This window comes from Oncorhynchus mykiss, chromosome 21 (assembly GCF_057628025.1).
Source record: "Oncorhynchus mykiss isolate SJ-2025 chromosome 21, ASM5762802v1, whole genome shotgun sequence".
NCBI classification, from domain to species: Eukaryota; Metazoa; Chordata; class Actinopteri; order Salmoniformes; family Salmonidae; genus Oncorhynchus; species Oncorhynchus mykiss.
In genome coordinates this window covers 42,714,458-42,730,944 of record NC_143042.1, presented here as the reverse complement: position 1 = coordinate 42,730,944, position 16,487 = coordinate 42,714,458, and positions in this window count along the sequence as shown.

The window sequence follows — 16,487 nt, the reverse complement described above, 5'->3', positions numbered from 1 at the left end:
TTGATAGAAATACATTTTTTTTTTCTCATGAAACATGGGAACAACACTTTACATGTTGCGTTTGCACTTTTGTTTACCTGCTTATCTACAGAACTCCATATGCAACTTCATTCAAATTCAAAAGTGAGATTCTTTCATGGCTTTATGAATAATAAGAATCATCTGCACCCCTGGGCAGTTATGATGAGCACAGAGAGGGAGGGAGTGAGAGAGATATACAGACAGCCAGACAGACTAGCAGTCAAATGAAAATATACAGACAGACACAGGCAGGGAAGTAGACAGAGAAAGACAATCCATTCAAACAGAATCTTGACATGTGTAAAAGACAGCTTTTTGTTTAGCTGCCCATCATCACCAGAGCAGTGTGAGTTAAATGTACTGCCCTTGTGGATTGCAAGATCGGTTGGTCACCGGTGATCTGAAAAAAATCTCGAGTCTCGGCAAATATCAGCTTTCGGAGAGTGTTTTTAATCTTTTCTCTCTGTACATTTAAGCAATAAGGCATAAGAACCCAGGGGTTATTGTGTGATAACTCCTGACTAAGGGCTGTTCTTAGGCCCAAGGTTAAAGCCTAAATGGTTTGAGGGCCTTGTGGTCTTTATAAAACGGTTGCCAACATATTTATAAAAATAATGACATTTTCATTAAAAACATTATTTTCATATATTATAAATCAACTAGAGAGCTGGGAATATAGTTACAGGATGAACAGGTGAATTGTTTTCAGCCTTATACCATTTCTCAAGATGAAAGGACAAATTCAGCTACCACAAAGAGAGAACTTTGGCATTTTTGCTCATAAAACAACACATGCCAAAGACAGTTCTCCGTCTCATGTAAATCAGCTGGACAATTAATCTTTCTGCATTTCAATACTAGAAAGTTGCTGCAAACCCACTCCCTATTGCCCCATAATGACAGGGATCACTGATTATGGTTGACAGACAGCGGTCAAATGGGGTCCAGTGGCTACATGCATTCCTAGCCTCTGTTTTGGCAATCTGTGTAATGCACTGGCCCACATGAACCTCCCCGTTGGCTGTCTTATTGAATTCCTCTCCATCAGTCTCCTGAGCGCTCTGTGTACACTCAGCATCTGAGCACGGCGGCATTGCCAAGACCGTTACGCTATATCCAGCCTGTTTATCAAGAATGGCCTGGCCTCTCTTTGAACTTTGATTATCCCCGGTATCAAAACTCAGATAGGAAATATTTGGCTGGTGATGGGTTGGGTTCCCCCAGGGGTGTATTATTTGGCACGGGATAGCATGACGGGAGGTGGGCCGAGCGAGTCGAGGGGCTTTGATTGGCAGACCAAGACATCCAGGAATATGGTTGAAGACAAGGCCTGCCCAGTCACTCCTGTACACACTGTGCTCTCGGGAGTATTGTAGATGAGAAGATAAATCAGCAACTCTTTGAAGGGCAATGGGAGTGTTCTTCAAAAATAACCATTTCAATTAAATAATTTCATTGTTAAAAACGGACACGTTTCGGGCGAATGCCTTCGTCACGGTCTTTTGTAAAATCCAACAAAAACATGGCCGATAGTATAGACCATTACCCGGGTTATGTACCACACTCTCTGGGGCATTGCGGAGATGACACGACCACTTTTGCCCTTCAATCGTGTGATTGCCTGAGATTGTGAAACGCGGGACAGACAGACTCAACAATCACCATTTATTGGTTTTCGGGAACTTCATAACTACTACCCAAACATGCCAATGGTGTTCTTCTTGTTGTTACTTCTAACAGAGTTTAATAACATGTTAGTCTGCCGTCTGAATGTTTATATAGCACTCCCACGGTCTTGTGAAGCCATCAATTGGTGCTGTTGCTACTGCATGTACAGCCAGTGAGTGTCATGGAAAAGTACTTCAGTCCCCAGAGAATTACTCTGCACAAACAGCACCAAAAGCCACTTTTTTTTTGCAGCTGACACACACAGGCTCTAAAAAGGGTGAGACTCATCTCCCAAAAGGGTTTCCTCTAACCTTTCAATGTCTCATGTAAAGAGCCTGAAACAGAGTAATAGCAGAATAGATTCCAGGCTAATAGCGGGCTATTGTACAGGCTAAAACGGCAAGGTCTCACAAGCACAGCTAAAGGGAGGTGTTCTGAAAGTGAATACTGTACTGTTTCTCTCATGGGCACCTGTTTCTGTCTGAGAATGTGGTTCCTCAGAGGACCATGGGACATATTTGGAGTTTGACTAGTAACATTTTATGTTGGTTTCTACCCTTGTCTTAACTCTGCAGGCAGACACAACTTTCAAACATACAGCGCTGCATTTGGGACGTGGGACAAGTAGTCCTTAGTGATATTTGACCTCCACACGTGTTCTAAATGACTGATATCCAACCATTGGGATTTTTGGTCCTCCAGGAGTAGGTCTAATCCCAGACACACCCACAGAAAAAACATCACTTTTAGTTAAAATACCATTTAAGAGGATCTCCATTTAAAATACTGTTTGGTCCAGGATTAGACCTAATCTGTTTCAGTGTATATCCACTGTATTATTACCAATACTGTACATGGTGTAAATATACTGTAGGCTTTGGCCTGGTTCTAGTAAATGGACACAGCAAGTGGTCTACTTCACAGGGGGTGCTCAACCCAGTGTGATGGACAAAAATACAAGTGAAGAAAATAACCTGAGGTTGGTATAGGGTTACTGATGAGGTGGGGTCAAAGGGTAACAGGGCACATGCACAATCCATGGGATATGTGACTCAAATGTCATAAATGGCAGTGCTATATCTCACTGTATATAGTTTTCCAATCAAGTAGTAGTTTTTTAATCACACCATTACTGATTAGCCTAGTACACCAACTACATCATTACCGATTAGCCTACCAGGTCATTACTGATTAGCCAACTACACTAACCACACCATTACTGATTACCCTACCACATCTTTAATCATTAGCTTACCACATCATTACTGATTAGCCTACGACAATAACTACATCACTACTGAGTACTGCGCCCACGGTTAATCACAGAATGTTTTTTTTTTATCCAGAGAACTTCAGAGAGTTTAACTAAAACCTAAAACTCTTTCCTCATTGAGTGCGAGTTTTAAAGTTATAACTGCATAATTAAACACTGAACAACTTTGGTTCATGCAAGCAACGATGGTAATTAGATAGCATTGAGACAACTGAACAACCAAGATTTAGTTCCTGTTTACATGAGAGCCTGCATCCTCGAGACACCAATTAAACAGTGCAGTTTCACAACGAGCCAGCCCATGACCTTTCCCTCTGGGGTTGATCTACAGTAAATGCCTCCCCTGCCGAATGGCCAATGTACAGTATAGTATGCATTAACCTCTCATTGGTTAATGGGCAGGAAAGAGTGATGAACTTACAAGAAAGTGACATGCTTGAAACAAAGTTATGGCTTGGAATCGAGACGACAACTTTCCCTTCCACAATCAAAAATGCCCTTTCCTGTTTCAGGAGTAGACATTTGAGGAGGAAAAAAAAGGTGAAATTCTACTCTTTGTATTTTGTCCATACAAAATCACCCTCTGTTTTATGACGACGTTGAAGTGGAAAAAATAATAAATGTCTCCTATCCCTGATGGTGGAGGCCATTTGTTTCCTTAACAGACAGTACCGAGGCGATAGTATCACTTCCACTGCGAGTGCTGGGGCCCAGACTGCCACGGATACTGCAAACACAGCAGCAAAATATAACACAGTCACCACTTGGCCGTGTGCGCCAAAGTTAATGTAACATGGTCAATTGCCCATTTTTTTTTTTTTGCTTAAGTCATCCCCCTTTTCCCCCTAACTGCAGCAGTTAACAGCTCACAGCAGCTGTGTATAATATGAGTTGGTGCAGGGCTTTGAAAAGAAAAAGGGCAGATGAAGATGTTGGAGAGGAAAGTTCAAGTGAATTAATATATACTGTATATCTACACTCTTTGCAGTCATCCCTGATTACGTAATGCTTGTTAACAAGACACCTCACCTGCACCAGAGGTTTCTTTGTACATTACTCATTTCTCGGACTTCATGCTACATGCAAAGTCATGGTGAAGCATGTCAGACTGACACACACATACACTACATGACCAAAAGTATGTGGACACCTTATCGTCGAACATTTCATTCCAAAATCATGGGCATTAACATGGAATTGGTCCCCTCTTTGCTGCTATGACAGCCTCCACTCTTCTGGGAAGGCTTTACACTAGATGCTGGAACATTGCTGCAGGTGCACCCTGTGCTGTGGAAAATAAAAGGCCACTCTATAATGTGTTTTTTTCAAACAACACAATGCCACAGATGTATCAAATTTTGAGGGAGCGTAAAATTGGCATGTCCACCAGAGCGGTTGCCAGATAATTGAATGTTCATTTCTCTACCATCAGCTGCCTCTGACATCGTTTTAGAGAATTTGGCAGTACGTCCAACGGCGAGCAGTTTGCTGATGTTAACGTTGTGAACAGAGTGCCCCATAGTGGTGGTGGGGTTATGGTATAAGCAGGCATAAGGTACAGACAACAAACACAATTGCATTTTATCGATGGCAATTTGAATGCAGAGATAACGTGATGAGATCCTGAGGCCCATTGTCGTGCCATTCCTCCACCGCCATCACCTCATGTTTCAGCATTATAATGCACTGCCCCATGTCGCAAGAATCTGTACATCATTTCTGGAAGCTGAAAATGTTCAATTTTTTTCCATGGCGTCCATACTCACCAGACATGTCACCTATTGAGCATGTTTGGGATGCTCTGGATCAACGTGTACAACAGCGTGTTCCAGTTTCCACCAATATCCAGCATCTTTGCACAGCCATTGAAGAGGTGTGGTACAACATTCCACAATCAACAGCCTGATCAACTCTATGCGAAGGATTGGTGTCATGCTGCATGAGGCAAATGGTGGTCATACCAGATACTGACTGGTTTTCTGATCTACGTCCCTACTTTGTGACCAACAGATGCATATCTGTATTCCCAGTCATGTGAAATCCATAGATTAGGGTCTAATATAATGTATTTAGATTGACTGATTTCCTTATATGAACTGTAACTCAGTAAACTCTTAAGTTGTTGCGTTTATATATACATATACACAGATGTGTGTGTGTGTGTGTCAACCTGGTTAACAAGCTCTACCCATTCACCAAGGAACCATCCATAAACCATTGGCTGTTTGGTCGATATCAGTCATGATTACAAACTAATTAATGACAGGACTCTGAACACACTCCCCGTTACGCCCTTCTTATTCACCATGTACCCACTAATGTCCAAAAGAAAACACTTGAACATGATGTTCTGTCTAAAACACTACGGGTAGTGCTACTATTGAATTACCACTAACGAGCCGCTATATAAAATGTGAATACCCCTAGTTACATAAGAGAGAGATTAGACACGGTTCATTTCCACAATGGGGGCCATGGGTACTAACAACTTGTTCTAGGCCTATATTTATCCAGGAATTATAATCTAGGGTATCCAGTCCACCCACTACCCAGAGTGGGTGAAAACACACTTTGGAGAATACATTTTACTTCCTTATGTTATAAAAGACATTTTAGCCAGACAAATATGATACATTTTTTACAAGAAAAAGTGTGCTTCACATAAGTAGGAACAGTTCTGTGAAAGAGCAAGCCCGACAATGTGGCCTTGTTTTTGAACGCTAGCGGTTGTCCCCATTTTCAAACAGCGTCTGCCCATTGCCAATAATAGAAACAAGTATGGATTGAAAAACCAGACAGTGATGCTGAAAATATCCCTGCTGTCCTTCAAATGGCTTGCTGCATTTGGGGTGAAACGGCATTAAGCCGCCTGGTGACCCAATCAATGTCACCAACGAAATCAAAAATAAACATGAGCTGATTTCTCTCCACCTAGGGGATTGGTCAATATGTTTGGTAGGCACAGTGAGTCATGGGGGATGCCAACCTAAATTGCTAGCTGGTGAGAGAAACATCAATAGCCCAAACTAAGTGAATGAAAACATAACATTTGGATTTGAGAGATGTTAGATTGAACGCAGCTTATTGCTTTTATCTGCTGTGTTGGGAATTGAGGGAAAACGGCTTGGGTTGGTGGTACGCCAGAGGACATGGGTTTGTCATTTGAGCCTCCGGGCAAGGCACTGTGTTCAGCAAATCGCTAGCTGTTCACTGGGGGCTTTTCTCAAGGTGAGAAGTCAGGGCAAGCAGAGGCAGAAATCCTCAGTGGGCCGTTTATGTGCAGTCAGTGTCTCCTTGCAGAGCTGGCAAAGTCTATGTAATTAATCTTTAATAAAAATGCCCTTCACAACCCAGTCGAGGTAGGGTAGTGTTGAGGATCAGTGGTTTGCTATGCTGTTAGATGTGTTCATGAACTGTTTGGTCTCTAATTCGGAAGTCTATACTTTGCATAGAGAGGGTGGGTTGTAAAATACCAGTAACTTTCTAAAAAATTCCCAGGTTTCCAGAAGTCTCAGTTGGAAGATTACTGGAATCAGGAAATCAGGAATCCTACAACCAGGATTTCTGGTAAACTTGGGAATTTGTGGAAAGTTACTGGAATTTTGCAACCATGTGTGTGGATAGAGCAACTTCTCAACCTCACTGATTCTGAGCATAACAGACTTTAAAAGTATTTAAATGCCAATTAAATGTACTCCTTTCTGCAGGGAATATGTTCAAATCAAACTGTCCACTTAGGAAGCAACACTGATTGACAATAAATTGCACATGCTGTTGTGCAAATGGAATAGACAACAGGTGGAAATTATAGGCAATAAGCAAGACACCCCCAATAAAGGAGTGGTTCTGCAGGTGGGGACCACAGACCACTTCTCAGTTCCTATGCTTCCTGGCTGATGTTTTGGTCACTTTTGAATGCTGGCGGTGCCTTCACTCTAGTGGTAGCATGAGACGGAGTCTACAACCCACACAAGTGGCTCAGGTAGTGCAGCTCATCCAGGATGGCACATCAATGCGAGCTGTGGCAAGAAGGTTTGCTGTGTCTGTCAGCGTAGTGTCCAGAGCATGGAGGCGCTACCAGGAGACAGGTCAGTACATCAGGAGACGTGGAGGAGGCCGTAGGAGGGCAACAACCCAGCAGCAGGACCGCTACCTCCGCCTTTGTGCAAGGAGGAGCAGGAGGAGCACTGCCAGAGCCCTGCAAAATGACCTCCAGCAGGCCACAAATGTGCATGTGTCTGCTCAAACGGTCAGAAACAGACTCCATGAGGGTGGTATGAGGGCCCGACGTCCGCAGGTGGGGGTTGTGCTTACAGCCCAACACCGTGCAGGACGTTTTTCATTTGTCAGAGAACACCAAGATTGGCAAATTCGCCACTGGCGCCCTGTGCTCTTCACAGATGAAAGCAGGTTCACACTGAGCACATGTGACAGACGTGACAGAGTCTGGAGACGCTGTGGAGAACGTTCTGCTGCCTGCAACTTCCTCCAGCATGACCGGTTTGGCGGTGGGTCAGTCATGGTGTGGGGTGGCATTTCTTTAGGGGGCCGCACAGCCCTCCTTGTGCTCACCAGAGGTAGCCTGACTGCCATTAGGTACCGAGATGAGATCCTCAGACCCCTTGTGAGACCATATGCTGGTGCGGTTGGCCCTGGGTTCCTCCTAATGCAAGACAATGCTAGACCTCATGTGGCTGGAGTGTGTCAGCAGTTCCTGCAAGAGGAAGGTATTGATGCTATGGACTGGCCCGCCCGTTCCCCAGACCTGAATCCAATTGAGCACATCTGGGACATCATGTCTCGCTCAATCCACCAACGCCACGTTGCACCACAGACTGTCCAGGAGTTGGCGGATGCTTTAGTCCAGGTCTGGGAGGAGATCCCTCAGGAGACCATCCGCCACCTCATCAGGAGCATGCCCAGGCGTTGTAGGGAGGTCATACAGGCACGTGGAGGCCACACACACACTACTGAGCCTCATTTTGACTTGTTTTAAGGACATTACATCAAAGTTGGATCAGCCTGTAGTGTGGTTTTCCACTTTAATTTTGAGTGTGACTCCAAATCCAGACCTCCCTGGGTTGATACATTTGATTTCCATTGATAATTTGTGTGATTTTGTTGTCAGCACATTCAACTATGTAAAGAAAAAAGTATTTAATAAGAATATTTCATTCATTCAGATCAACGATGTGTTATTTTAGTGTTCCCTTTATTTTTTTGAGCAGTGTAGTTCAGATTTGTTTTCCATGGCAGTTTTATGCCCATAGTCATTGTTAAGAAATATGGTTGATATAGAGTATTGTTGTAGCTATTCATAAACACCTAAACAGCCATGTATTTTTAGTTGTTGCCACAGTCCTCTAAGACAGGGGTTCCCAAAACTTTTAACTCGAGCCCCCCCCCCCCCTCCAGCATTGGGAAAATCCGGCGCCCCGCCCTGTGTGCATGCGTGCGCATGTGCCACATCTATTTCGATGGGCACAAGCACTGTTTATGAAACAAACTGTCCACATCCCTCTTGTTGGTGGAGAGAATTTTGCAGGTTTAAAACTTATTTCTGGCAATTCTACACATTGTCATGGGGTGCAAAGAACATTTTGCAGTTTTAAAGCTCATTTTCTTGCAATTCTAGACATTTTGGGACGTCTAATGTGTATGTGATATGAGTGACAGAAAATGGGCTACAAAAACAAACAAAAAAATGTTAGCTGGCATGGGCTAGTTGATCTGGACATTTCTGACAAGCTATAAATAGCTCTCTAAAAAGGTATGTACTGAATGATGATGCACTACCCAAGTTCGAAATTGCACCTTGTACATTCTACTATTACAACGTTCAAGAGCAAGTTTAAAACCGGAATGAGTTAATGGAAAATATTTTTAGATTTATATTTCTGTCGGGGGGAGATACCTGTCCCCCCTGCCTACCCCTCGTGCCCCACAGTTTGCAGTTTGGGAACCACTGCTCTAATATACAGTCACCATTACCTCTGAACAAGAGAAGTGCTAAGCGTAATGCTGCTGGAAGGACAAGTTTGGTTTACAGCTTGGGCGTTGTGCTGTCTGCAATGCCAATGACCCAGAGCTGGACAATGAGAGACCAATGAGCCGTTGATTCCTGGGAGGCATTTACATTAGGTCTAAACCGGACAATGACCTGTCCATGCACATATATTACTGTATAGTTGCAGTAATATTCGGACAGACTCAGTGTTGCAGAGCGATGCTGATGTGGCACAAATCTGTGGATTCAACTGCTGATATGCAAGCTATTCCCAAGGTCACAAACCAACTTTTGAAATGTGTTACTCAACTTGGAAAGGAAATAGCCGAAGCCTGATCCATCTGTATGCATAAATATTCAGTGGCATCACTTCAAAGCAAGGTGAGGATGTCTAATGTTGGGAAGAGAGCGTCAAAAATAAAGTCAGCTCACTACATGTGCAAACCAACCCACTGATATCAAAACACTTTTTTATTAATTCTTTCCTGTAAGCACAGAAACATTCCTAGCCTCTTGGGAGGGACTGGTATGTTATCATGTTTCTAGTGTAATTGCACTTCAGTTTGTTGTTGAAGTACACCAACTTTATTTCAAGTGCTGACTTCTTCATTCCCATCAAAGAATTCCCCACCCGGTGAGGGGATAATGTCCTCTTCCTTACTGTAACAAGCCAGCTGCATGGTTTTGAATTGGTGATTGTTGATAAGGGCTCAGTGGCGTAGGCTCTTAGCTCACATCACTTAAAATGATTAACACACTAAATGTGTTCCTTGGTCTGAGAGGAAGCACTATGTGTCCCCCAGGGAAACGTTTGTCGAGGGAAAAGGCATTGTCTCCTCTATTGCGCTTTCAAGTACTTCCTGGGGAAAGCCTGGGCCATACTCTGACCCCCTTTCACCACACATTTGATCGTCGCATCGGATTTCCACAACCACTCTTTGCCATTGGACAGCTTTGTTTAAAAGCCAATGTTTATTCAGTGCAAGCTCACAAGGCCTGAAAATGATTAGCTCATATTGGGTTGTACAACCGATTGGATCAATTGTGAGATCTACACTGCATTAAAGCTGATCGATAGGACTGGTTGCCTGGCGAATCAAAATGAATTCTTCTGTTGCTCTATGTTTGCTACATACTTCAGTCTGTGGTGGCCATTGTTGAAGCCGTTTGTGGTGACATCAAAATGAGGGGTGTTGTACAAAACAAAGTCATCAGCGATTGGATAATCTCTAACCAATCCGAGTATCAAAGCCAATGATACATTTTAAAAACGCCGCTTCACCCACGTGTGTTCTGGTTCTGGCCCAACCCATCGGTTTGTGGGACCAATCAGAACTGTTAGAATGTGTTGGCGTTCTAAAAATTGTCTGGGAGGTACTCGGATCCAGGCTCATTGCAGAGAAGAAACTAACGTCCTTGGGCATGGCGTAGCGTAGCGTTCGGCCGGAGCAAGGAGTCTGGGTAGGCAGCCAATAGGACCGGAGTCCAAAGCAGCAGAAATTACATTTCATCACTTTAAACTTTGTCCCAAATTTAGCTCACTACTTCAGGATCTTCAAGATGATAAAAGAGGATTACACTATAAAGACTACTGTCAATCAAAATACAATGCCATTCAAAGCGCTTTCAAATCTGGGAAACAGATGGTTGAAAATTTGAGGCTAGATGACCTTTGCAAGTCTGTGTATAAAAAGAGTCCCGTTATTCCTTTTTCCTGCCCCATAAGATGGCAAAAATAAAGCCACAGCCAAACAAAACTGTGTTTGAGTGAAAAGCATGTAATATACAGTACCAGTCAAAAGTTACTAATTATTATTTTATTTTTTTTATCCTACATTGTAGAATAATAGTGAAATCAAATCAAACTTTATTTGCCACATGCGCCGAATACAACAAGTGTAGACTTTACCGTGAAATGCTTACTTTACAAGCCCTTAACCAACAGTGCAGTACAAGAAGAATAAAATATTTACCAAGTAGGCTAAAATAAAAAGTAATAATAAAAAGTAACACAATAAGAATAATGAGGCTACATACAGGGCACACCAGTACCGAGTCAGTGTGCAGGGGTACAAGGCTAGTTGAGGTAATCTGGACATGTAGGTGGGGGCGAAGTGACTAGGCATAGGTAACAAACAAACAGCGAGTCGCTCTGGTACCGCTTGCCGTGCGGAAGCAGAAAAAACAGTCTATAACTTGGGTGACTGGAGTCTGACAATGTTATGGGCTTTCCTCTGACACCGCCTATTATATAGGTCCTGGATGGCAGGAAGCTTGGCCCCAGTGTTGTACTGGGCCATTTGCACTACCCTTTGTAGCGCCTCACGGTCAGATACCGAGGTCAGGATGCTCTAGATGGTGCAGCTGTAGAACCTTTTGAGGATCTGAGGGCCCATGACAAATCTTTTCAGTATCCTGAGGGGGAAAAGGTTGTCGTGCCCTCTTCACGAGTGTCTTGGTATGTTTGGACTAGAGGTCGACCGATTATGATTTTCCAACCCAGATACAGATTATTGGAGGACCAAAAAAAGCCGATACCGATTAATCTGCCGATTTTTTTAAATGTATTTGTAATAATGACAATTACAAAAATACTGAATGAACACTTATTTTAACTTAATATAATACATCAACAAAATCAATTTAGCCTCAAATAAATTATGAAACATGTTCTATTTGGTGTAAATAATGCAAAAACAAAGTGTTGGAGAAGTAAAAGTGCAATATGTGCCATGTAAGAAAGCTAACGTTTAAGTTCCTTGCTCACAACATATGAAAGATGGTGGTTCCTTTTAACATGAGTCTTCAATATTCCCAGGTAAGAAGGTTTAGGTTGTAGTTATTATAGGAATTATAGGACTATTTCTCTCTATACCATTTGTATTTCATTAACCTTTGACTATTGGATGTTCTTATAGGAACTTTAGTATTGCCAGTGTAACAGTATAGCTTCCGTCCCTCTCCTCGCTCCGACCTGGGCTCGAACCAGGAACACATCGACAACAGCCACCCTCGAAGCAGCGTTACCAATGCAGAGCAAGGGGAACAACCACTCCAAGTCTCAGAGCGAGTGAAGTTTGAAACGCTATTAGCGCGCACCCCGCTAACTAGCTAGCCACCCCGCCAACTAGCTAGCCATTTCACATTGGTTACACCAGCCTAAACTCAGGAGATGATAGATTTGAAGTCATAAACAGGGCAATGCTTGAAGCATTGCGAAGAGCTGTTGGCAAAACGCACGAAAGTGCTGTTTGAATGAATGCTTACGAGCCTGCTGCTGCCTACCACCGCTCTGTAAGACTGCTCTATCAAATCATAGACTTAGTTATAACATAATAACACACAGAAATACGAGGCTTAGGTCATTAATATGGTCGAATCCGGAAACTATCATCTCGAAAACAAGACGTTTATTATTTCAGTGAAAAACGGAACCGTTCCGTATTTTATCTAACGGGTGGCCTCCATAAGTCTAAATATTCCTGTTACGTTGCACAACCTTCAATGTTATGTCATAATTACGTAAAATTCTGGCAAATTAGGCGGCCCAAACTGTTGCCAAGGAACTTGAAACTCTCGACCGCTCCACTACAGTTCAGCCCGCCATTTCCTGTAGTCCTCGATCAGCTCCTTTGTCTTGCTCACATTGAGGGAGAGGTTGTTGTCCTGGCACCATACGGCCAGTTCTCTGACCTCCTCCTTATAGGCAGTCTCATCCTTGTCAGTGATCAGGCCTACCACTGTTGTCGTCAGCAAACTTAATGATGGTGTTGAGGGTCCCCAGTGTTAAGGATCAGCGTGGCAGACATATTGTTGCCTACTCTTACCACCTGGGGGCAGCCCGTTAGGAAGTCCAGGATCCAGTTGCAGAGGGAGGTGTTTAGTCCCAGAGTCCTTAGCTTAGTGATGAGCTTCGTGGGCAGTATGGTGTTGAACGCTTGTAGTCGAGTTGTAGTCGATGATTCTCACATAGGTGTTACTTTTGTCCAGGTGAGAAAGGGCGGTGTGGAGTGCGATTGAGATTGCGTATTCTGTGGATCTGTTGGGGCGGTATGCGAATTGGAATGTTTCTAGGGTGTCTGGGAGGATGTTGTTGATGTGAGCCATGACCAGCCTTTCAAAGCACTTCATGGCTTGAGTGCCACGGGGCGGTAACCATTTAGGCAGGTTACCTTCGCTTCCTTGGGCACAGGGACTATGGTGGTCTGCTTGAAACATGTAGGTATTACAGACTCAGTCAGGGAGAGGTTGAAAATGTCAGTGAAGACACTTGACAGTTGGTCTGTGCATACTTTGAGTACACGTCCTGGTAATCTGTCTAAGAACAGTGGCTCTGAATGTTGACCTATTTAAAGGTTTTGTTCACGTCGGCTACCGAGAGCGTTATCACACAGTCATCCAGAACAGCTGGTGCTCTCGTGCATGCGTCAGTGTTGCTTGCCTTGAAGCGAGTATAAAAGGCATTTAGCTCGTTTGGTAGTCTCACGTCACTTTGCAGCTCGCGTCACTGGGCTGGGTTTCCCTGGGGTTTCCCTTTGTAGTAGTGAAGACATCAAAACTATTAAATGACACATATGGAATCATGTAGTAACCAAAAAAGTTTTAAACAAATCAAAATATATTTTAGATTCTTCAAAATCGTCACCCTTGATGACAGCTTTGCAGGGTCTTTGCATTCTCTCAACCAGCTTCTTGAGGAATGCTTTTCCAACAGTATTGAAGGAGTTTCCACATATTCTGAGCACTTGTTGGCTGCTTTTCCTTCACTCTTCGGTCTAACTCATCCCAAACCATCTCAATTGGGTTGAGGATGGGTGATTGTGGAGGCGAGATCATCTGATGCAGTACTCCATCACTCTCCTTCTTCATCAAATATCCCTTACATAGCCTGGATGTGTGTTTTGGGTCATTGTCCTGTTGAAACATAAATTACAATCCCACTAAGCGCAAATCAGATGGGGATGGCGTATCGCTGCAGAATGCTGTGGTAGCCTTGCTGGTTAAGTGTGCCTTGAATTCTAAATAAATTACTGACAGTGTCACCAGCAAAGCACCCCAACACCTCCTCCAAGCTTCACGGTGGGAACCACACATGCAGATTGCAAATTTGTACTCGTCAGACCAAAGGACATGAACTTATCCTCTGCAGCAGATTTAACTCTGGGTCTTCCTTTCCTGCGATGGTCCTCATGAGAGCCAGTTTCATCATAGTGCTTGATGGTTTTTGCGACTGCACTTGAAGAAACATTCAAAGTTCTTGAAATTTTCCGGATTGACTCACTTTGCTTATTTCAGCTGTTCTTGCCATAATATTTACTTGGTCTTTTACCAAATAGGGCTATCTTCTGTATACCAACCCTACCATGTCACAACACAACTGATTGGCTCAAACGCATTAAGAAGGAAAGAAATTCCAAAGTAATTTTTAACAAGGCACACCTGTTAATTGAAATGCATTCCAGGTGACTACCTCATGAAGCTGGTTGAGAGAATGCCAAAAGTGTGCAAAGGGTGGCTACTTTGAATAATTTATTTTGATTTGATTAACACTTTCTTGGTTACTACATGATTCCATATGTGTCATTTAAAAGTTTTGATGTCTTCACTATTATTTTACAATGTATAAAATAGTAAAAATAAAGAAAAACCCTGGAATGAGTCGATGTGTCCAAACTTTAGACTGGTACTGAACGTGTTTGGTCAACAACTCAAATCATTAACTGTAAAAGTTGTCTCTGAAGCTTGAAATTACGTCACATTTTGCCTCTGGTATCATGTAACCTTGTTAAACTACTCTTTCTCCAGGCACTAGGGGTAAATGAGTTACATTTTCTATTTCCATGAAGGAAATGAGAGTGAGAGAGAGCAAGAGAGACAAATCATCATCTGCATGGTGTGACCCAGAACTGTTATTTGTATTTATTTAACCCTTACCTATCCAGGAAGCTCACTAAGATGAAAAAAGAGATTCTAAGGGAGACCTGGTCCAACAAATACAGTAGCAGAGGTAACAATGTGCCAGTCAAATATGAGACGTAATGACTTACAGACGTAGACACACCATAAACAAATTACAGACGTAGACACATACATGTAGGTTACAACTATAAAATACAAAAGTGGAGCAAAGTAGCCTATACTAAAGAATATAATACAATAATAGAATGCACAATATTTGCATTCTACACTACTGATTTTTGTTGTTGTTGAATTTTAAAAATAATGGTATTGCTTTCTTTATATAACAGGATTGGGCAGATGTTGTTTGGATAACAGGATTCTTACATCACATTTTTGTAGGCCCTACAACTGGGGTGTAATCATTTGTCCAAACAGTAGCATTTTGCAACGAAAGAGAGAGTTTCTATTGGACAAATTCAGCTAGGTCCCGCCCAGTTTAATTTGCTTACATTCAAGAAACATTTTGCAACAGAATTTAGGTAATGATTTCAGTTCTTCATAATCCATAATCCCCCCCCCCCCAATATTCAGAACAGGTTGATTTGTCCTCCACAATAATTTCATATATGATATGAACATGCCATAAACAATGGCAAAATGCGTAGAATTGCAGAATAAAATTTAAAAAAAGAGTAGCATGAGATGAGCATTAAAACACCACATTTTTCTCTGAGCCTCATTAGAATTTTTTTTTGAAATGCAGGAAGTTAGCCGTTTTCCTAAAACAATCTGTTTTACCCCCATAAATATAATTATTGTTCGTTTTTGGGGGACCCCTGGAGGTTGGTGCCCCATGGCCCCAAATGTTGGCTGGAATAATATTTTGGCTGCCCCATCGAGTTTATACAGTATTCAACAACACAAGTGTCAGTCTGACCATGGTACTGTATGTTCACACTCAATTATTATTATACAGTATGTATGTATTTACTTTATTTGGACATAAGGTAGGGGAACTCGAACTATAATAAAACTCAGTCTTCATATTTTGCGTCTTCTTAAAGCTGCAATTTGTAACTTTTGGACGACCTGACCAAATTCACATAGTAATGTTAGTTATAGATCTGTCATTCTTTTTGAAAGCAAGTCTAAGAAGATGTAGATCTGTTCTATATGTGTTATTTCTATGCTTCCATTCTTAAATTCGTTTTTTGTGTCTTTTACTTTCCAGTTTTGTACACCAGCTTCAAACAGCTGAAAATACAATATTTTTGGTAATGAAAAATATATTTCACAGCGGTTTAGGTGGTACAATGATCATCTACACTATTTGCTTGTTTTGACACATGAACTGAAATTTGGTGAACTATTAGAATTGTAGCAACCAGGAAATTATAATACAACTCAGTCTTAATGATGATGAAGATATCCTTCCACTTACAGCTTTCAAAATACCTCTCCATATACCCATCAAGAGATAAATCATGTCAAACTGTGTAGAATTACAGGAAATGCTTTTCAAATGTAAATAAAAAAAAAAAAAATCCATCTACTGTTCTTTGGACTCGTCCCACCAATATCTAGGCTACGCCACAATTTCGCCATTGTTATCCTTGT